This window comes from Podarcis bocagei (assembly GCF_964188305.1).
Source record: "Podarcis bocagei genome assembly, chromosome: 8".
Taxonomy (NCBI): Eukaryota; Metazoa; Chordata; class Lepidosauria; order Squamata; family Lacertidae; genus Podarcis; species Podarcis bocagei.
In genome coordinates, this window is record NC_138133.1 from 93,761,612 (window position 1) to 93,768,123 (window position 6,512).

Genomic DNA, 6,512 nt, shown 5'->3' on the forward strand with positions numbered 1-6,512 from the left:
TGGGTGGCGCTGTGGGTTAAACCACAGAGCCTAGGACTTGTCGATCACAAGGTTGGCAGTTCAAATCCGTGCGATGGGGTGAGCTCCTGTTGCTTGGTCCCTGCTCCTGCCAACCTAGCAGTTCGTAAGCACGTTAAAGTGCAAGGAGATAAATAGGTACCGCTCAGGCAGGAAGGTAAATGGTGTTTCCGTGCTCGGCTGTGGTTTGCCAGAAGCGGCTTAGTTATGCTGGCCCCATGACCCGGAAGATGTGCGCCGGCTAATAAAGTGAGATGTGCACCGCAACCCCAGAGTTGGCCACAACTGGACCTAATGGTCAGGGGTCCTTTTACCTTTGACAAAGGTCAAGTTGTAAGTCTGCTGTTGTAAGTCTAGTGGTTGGGGTTTGGGTCATTGTTAGGGTTGGGGTTAGGCTTCGGGGTCAGGGTCAGGGTCAGGGCCTCCCCCTGACTGCTGAAATGCTCCCAGGGAGGATGCAAGCAGCACTTCTAGAGGTGCTGCCTGCTTTTCCCCAGGTGGATTTCAGCTCAATCAGCTGGTTGAAGTGTCTCTTTTCGTATCCTCACACCTGTAACCCTGGCAACCTCCCAGAGAACAGTCTCTATTCTTTGATGGTCAGGGAGATTGCACTTTCCCACGGTCTCTCCAAAAATGGAAACCCTAGTATCTAGTAATGTCTTAATAAAGTTTGGGGGTGTTTGTGTGTCAGTCCTTAAAGTTCAAGGCACGCCGGGAAACGGGCGACGCGCGAGCGATCGGGCCGGCATCCGAGCGTGCATGCGTGCGACGTTGCTCCGCCTCTCTCAGCAAGAAGCCCCGCCCCTCCCCGGTCGGCTTTGAGCGCGACTCTCCGAGGAGTCGGAAGGGGCACCTCGGGGACCATGGCGCCTTGGGCAGCTGCCTCCCAGGCGCCTCTTCTGCTCTGGAGGAGCCTCCTGGGCCAGAGGCAGTCTACCTGGGCTGCTCCTGAGGGAGCTTGGAAGCAGCGCACAGGGAAATGCTGCGAGGAGGAGGAGGAGGAGGAGGAGGAGGAGGAGGAGGAGGAGAAGCGAATAATGAGGAGAATCAATAATAATGATGATGATGATGAGAAAGCAGAGGAAGGCCCCTCAGGCACTGTTGGGACTCCTCCCGGAGGGGATTTTGGGGGGGGCCCTCAGGCCTTTCTTCTTCGCAGGGACCCCCAACGAGGCGCCCACCTAACGAGGGAGACTAGCGCCACCCATTGGCAGGCTAGGTCCCACCGCCCTCAACCCACATTGTGGTGGCGGTGGCGCGTCTTCTGCCCTTTCTTCCCCCCTCCGGCCCGTTTTCCTCTTTCCCGTCTTCCCCCCTCTCAGCGCACGCGTCCAGCAGCCACAGGAGCAATAAGAATCTCGACAGCGATAGGCTGGCCTTTTGTCCAATCCTAGGCCTGGTTGTGGGTGGCGCCTCTTCTCCTCTGCGTCTCTCTCCCGCGCCCTTGATGCCAAGGAAGCCTTTTTACTACTGTCTTCGGTTGGGAGCCAGCAATAATAAAGGATTATCATTATTGATTTGTAAATTATTACTTTGGTTATTATTATAAAAGGTTCAGGGAAGTTTGTAATTATTATGTTGTGTTGCGTTTTTAATATTCTGTTGGGAGCAGAACAGAGGCTGGGGAAGGGTAATAATAAATTTTGATTGTCATTAATTTTTAAATTGTTAGCGTAATTATTATAATTGTTCTTACTATAAAAGGGTTGGGGAAATTTGTAGTAGATTACGTTTTATCATTTTCTAAAAAATTCTGTTGGTGGCTGGGAAATAGTAATATATTATTATCATTATCATTAAATGTAAAATTATTATTACTATTATTATTATTACACCCACCCTAGTGGGACATGGCCTCTTCCCCCCTAAGCCTTAAAAGTATAGTATTTTTATTTAATCCTTTATTGTAATAAAAACGTGCCAAAACTTCCTTGGCGTCCAGAGGAGAACCGGCCGAGAAACACCTGGGAGGAGAAAAAGCGGGAAAGGGCTGGCCCCGAGTTTACTGCTGCTGCGAATGCTGGACGCTTGTGCTGAGCGAGGGGGTTCCTAGGGCGGCCATTTTGGACCAGGGCAACGGGACGGGGAAGAAGGGGGGGAAATTTGTAAAAATAAGAAAAAAATTTGTTAGCATTATTATAATGGTTCTTATTATAAAAGTGTTAGGGAGATTTGTAGTATATTATGTTTTATCGCTTTTTAAATTTTCTGTTGGTGGCTGGGAAAGAGTAATACATTATTATTATTATTATTATTATTATTATTATTATTATTATCATTAATTTTTAAATAATTGTTTTTATTACAAAAAGGTCAGGAAAGTTTGTGGTATATGATGTGTTATTGTTTTTTAAAATTTTCTGTTTGTGGCTGGGAAAGAGTAATTCATTATTATTAGCATTAAATGTTTAATAATAATAATATAATAATAATAAAAAAAATTACACCATCCCAAGTGTGACACGGCCTCTTCCCCCCTAAGCCTTAGCATTATAGTATTTATATTTATTGGAATTGGGGCAGGGAAGCTCCCCTTGGCTGCATCAACTCCAGAGGAACTGGCTGTGAGTTCAGATCTCCATTGTTTCCCCCCCCCCCCCAGGCTGCCTTTAGTGTATTGAAAACTGTGCATGAACAGTGTATTGTTCAGATGAAGCACTGCTTGAAGCGGTGCTTTTGTAACCAGCTAATTCCTCAAGATCCTAATTCTTTCACTTATTACTATTTTTATTATTATTAAATGAACCCTTGTGGTTCCTTCGCATATTCCTGCCTTGCAGCGGGTGGGACTGGATGACCCTTGGGGTCCCTTCCAGCTAAATGCACCATTATATGATTTTTGGGAAAGTGCTTCAGAAAGAAGAAAGAAGAATAAACAAGAAAAAATAAAGGTGAAAAGCACATTTCTTCCCGTTCGTCGTCTGCTGGCTCCTTTCCCACTTGATTCTTTCTTCCACTGCAATCTGTGCTGGACATATTATATGTTTGCTTTGACGTGGACCCCTCTTTCCCTTCTTGTGAAAATAAGTGACATTATTGATATCTCTTAGGTCTGCTTTGCTGAATTCCTGTTCTGAAAAGGAGGAGGAGGAAACTTTGCGTTATGAAGGGAGAAGAGGAGATGGAGGAAAAGTCATGAAGGTAAAAGGTAAAAAATAGAAACACATATTAATATATAACATTTAAGAACATTTTTCAACAATCCCACTCCTGATATACCATACCCACCCAAGTGTACAGTACAGTACAGTATAAATACAGTAAAATAATTTTTTTTATTTGATTGGGGTAGGCCAGCACCTCCTGGCTTCCCCCATGTTGGTGATGTTTGTCTCCTATTCTTTTTCTTGTTAGGCTATCTAAAGGTGACATAGGAATGTGTGGAAAACCTGATTTCTTCGTATGAACCATTGCTTGAACCAGGTAATTACTCAAGACACCAATTCTTTCACCTATTGATTTATCCACATAATCCAACCGGTGATTAATTAGCATCCAAAAGTGGTACATTAGCATATTAAATTTTAAGACAAATGTTTAGGAAGAGGCATAAATTAAAAAAAGGTAATTAATTTGCAAGGGAGCCCAGTGAATTAGAGAGGCAGTGAGCTGGCTGGTTTGTCTAATGGAGCATCCCAAACCCATTTTGGGTACAGAAGACCCTGTTTGCCCTCTTGCCCCAGCCTTAATGGCAACCCTCCATTGCTTTCCGTTTGATTTTTTGAGCAGATACTCTGAATTGAACACCACAAGAAGAAATGGGGATCAACCCCTGCTGTAGTGGGCAGCACTAGAAGCCATTTGAGTAAATCAGATCAATAATGTTGGAATAGTTAATGTTTACAGTTTGCAATGTCAATAGAAGTGCTCTAAAGGAAAGCACTTTCTACATTTCTGAGCCTTCAGAGTAGGCTCATGGTTTTTCCTTTGCCCGTAGGTATAAATGTTTTTAGCATATGTGCAATCACTCCGAGAACTCCAGGCCTGCTCCTGACTGTCTAAATGCTCTTGGAGAGGCTGTAAGCAGCCTTTTCTCTGCTCTCAGTCAGCAAAAGGGGATGGCTAGGTGTGCTTCATGGCATACCTTAACTTGCAGCTGCAGGAGAAGTGTGGATCCCTCAGCTATGCACAAATCCCTGCCTTGTAGCAGGTTGGAGTGGATGACCCTTGGGGTCCCTTCCCAATATATACTCACCCACTCGCCCACCATCATGTGATTCTTTGGAAAGTTCTTCAGAATACAGTTTGGGGGGGTGTTTCTTTGTGTCAGCCGTTAAAAATCAACTGTGCAATGTGCTCCACAGCAGGGGCAAAGCAAAGATTTAAGACTGTCCCCCGCCATGCTCCTAGGCTGGGAACCCCAATGGCAGGAGACTAAGTGTGCTGATCGCCTGCAAGGGGGGCCAAAACCAAAAGCCAATTGAATCATTTAGATTGACAAATACTGGCACGTATGTGTGCATTTTGGAAATTTGCATCAGTTTGTAAAGTTAAGAGGGGTGCCCTAAAATAAAAAAAAGGACTTTATAGACTCATGAGCATTCCCTTAGAGCAGGCTCATGGTTGTTTCCTTTTCTGGAGGCATAAATGTTTATAGCAGATGTACAATCCCCCCGAAGGCTTCAGGCCTCCTCCTGACTGTTGAAATGCTCCTGGGGAGACTGTAAGCAGCACCTTCTCTGCTCCCAGTCAGCAAAAGGGGATGGCAAGGGGTGCTTCATGGCGCAACTTGCAGCTGCAGTTCAAAGTGCCTGAAAAGTGCCATTTCATAGGGCAAGACTGACGGCACAACCAAGGTTAGTGGTTATTCTGCATATTCCTGCCAGCAGCGCGTTGGGCTGGATGACCCTTGAGGTCCCTTCCAGATAGATATATACACCATCATATGATTCTTTGGAATGTGCTTCAGAAAGAAGAACCAGAAATAATATTCCTTTAAGTTATTTGTATGTTGGCAAAGGTGCCTCACTTTAGGCTGTGACACCTAACAGTTCAATGCTACCACCTTTTGGTACTGTGAACACCAAGCTTGCAGGGGGATCTCCATAAGGGACGCCTGCATATTTGTAAGAGTTTGAAAGTGCCACACAAAGAAGAAAAAGAGAAACATACCTCCTGGTTAGTTGTATGATGGCCAACCACTTAGTCATGTTGGCCACATGACCCGGAAGCTGTACGCTGGCCAATAAAATACGTAGCACAACCCCAGAGTCGGCCATGACTGGATGTAATGGTCAGGGGTCCCTTTACCCTAACCTTTGACAAAGGTCAGAAGTTGTAAGTCTGCTGTTCATAGAATCATAGAATCATAGAATCATAGAGTTGGAAGAGACCACAAGGGCCATCGAGTCCAACCCCCTGCCAAGCAGGAAACACCATCAGAGCACTCCTGACATATGGTTGTCAAGCCTCTGCTTAAAGACCTCCAAAGTAGGAGACTCCACCACACTCCTTGGCAGCAAATTCCACTGTCGAACAGCTCTTACTGTCAGGAAGTTCTTCCTAATGTTTAGGTGGAATCTTCTTTCTTGTAGTTTGGATCCATTGCTCCGTGTCCGCTTCTCTGGAGCAGCAGAAAACAACCTTTCTCCCTCCTCTATGTGACATCCTTTTATATATTTGAACATGGCTATCATATCACCCCTTAACCTCCTCTTCTCCAGGCTAAACATGCCCAGCTCCCTTAGCCGTTCCTCATAAGGCATCGTTTCCAGGCCTTTGACCATTTTGGTTGCCCTCCTCTGGACACGTTCCAGTTTGTCAGTGTCCTTCTTGAATTGTGGTGCCCAGAACTGGACACAGTACTCCAGGTGTGGTCTGACCAGAGCAGAATACAGTGGCACTATTACTTCCCTTGATCTAGATGTTATACTCCTATTGATGCAGCCCAGAATTGCATTGGCTTTTTTAGCTGCCGCGTCACACTGTTGGCTCATGTCAAGTTTGTGGTCAACCAAGACTCCTAGATCCTTTTCACATGTACTGCTCTCAAGCCAGGTGTCACCCATCTTGCTGTTGTAAGTCTAGGGGTTGGGGTTTGGGTTAGGGTTAGGGTAGGGGGTTAGGGAGAGGCTTGGGGTTAGGCTTAGGGGTCTGGGTCTCCCCTGACTGTTGAAATGCTCCCAGGGAGGATGTAAGCAGAGCTTCCTCTGTTTACAGTCTAGAATAGTGGATGGCTATGTTTGCTTCCTGGCTGAACTTGCAGCTGCAGGAGAGGTGTGCATCCCTGAATAATACTTAAGCAGCCTTTTTAGTGCCATTTAAGAGGGGAACATTTGCTGCACAACCAAGGTTGCGGGATTGTTACCTGTAAGCGACTTCATGTTCCTGCGATGCAGCGGGTTGGAGTGGATGACCTTTGGGGTCCCTTCCAGAGGTTTATATACCAACATTTTTCTTTGGAAAGGGCTTCAGAAAGAAGAAAGAGAAATAGCGTTCTTTACAGTTAGTTGTTTGATGGTATAGTCACCTTGCTTCCTGTGAGGATCTTTATT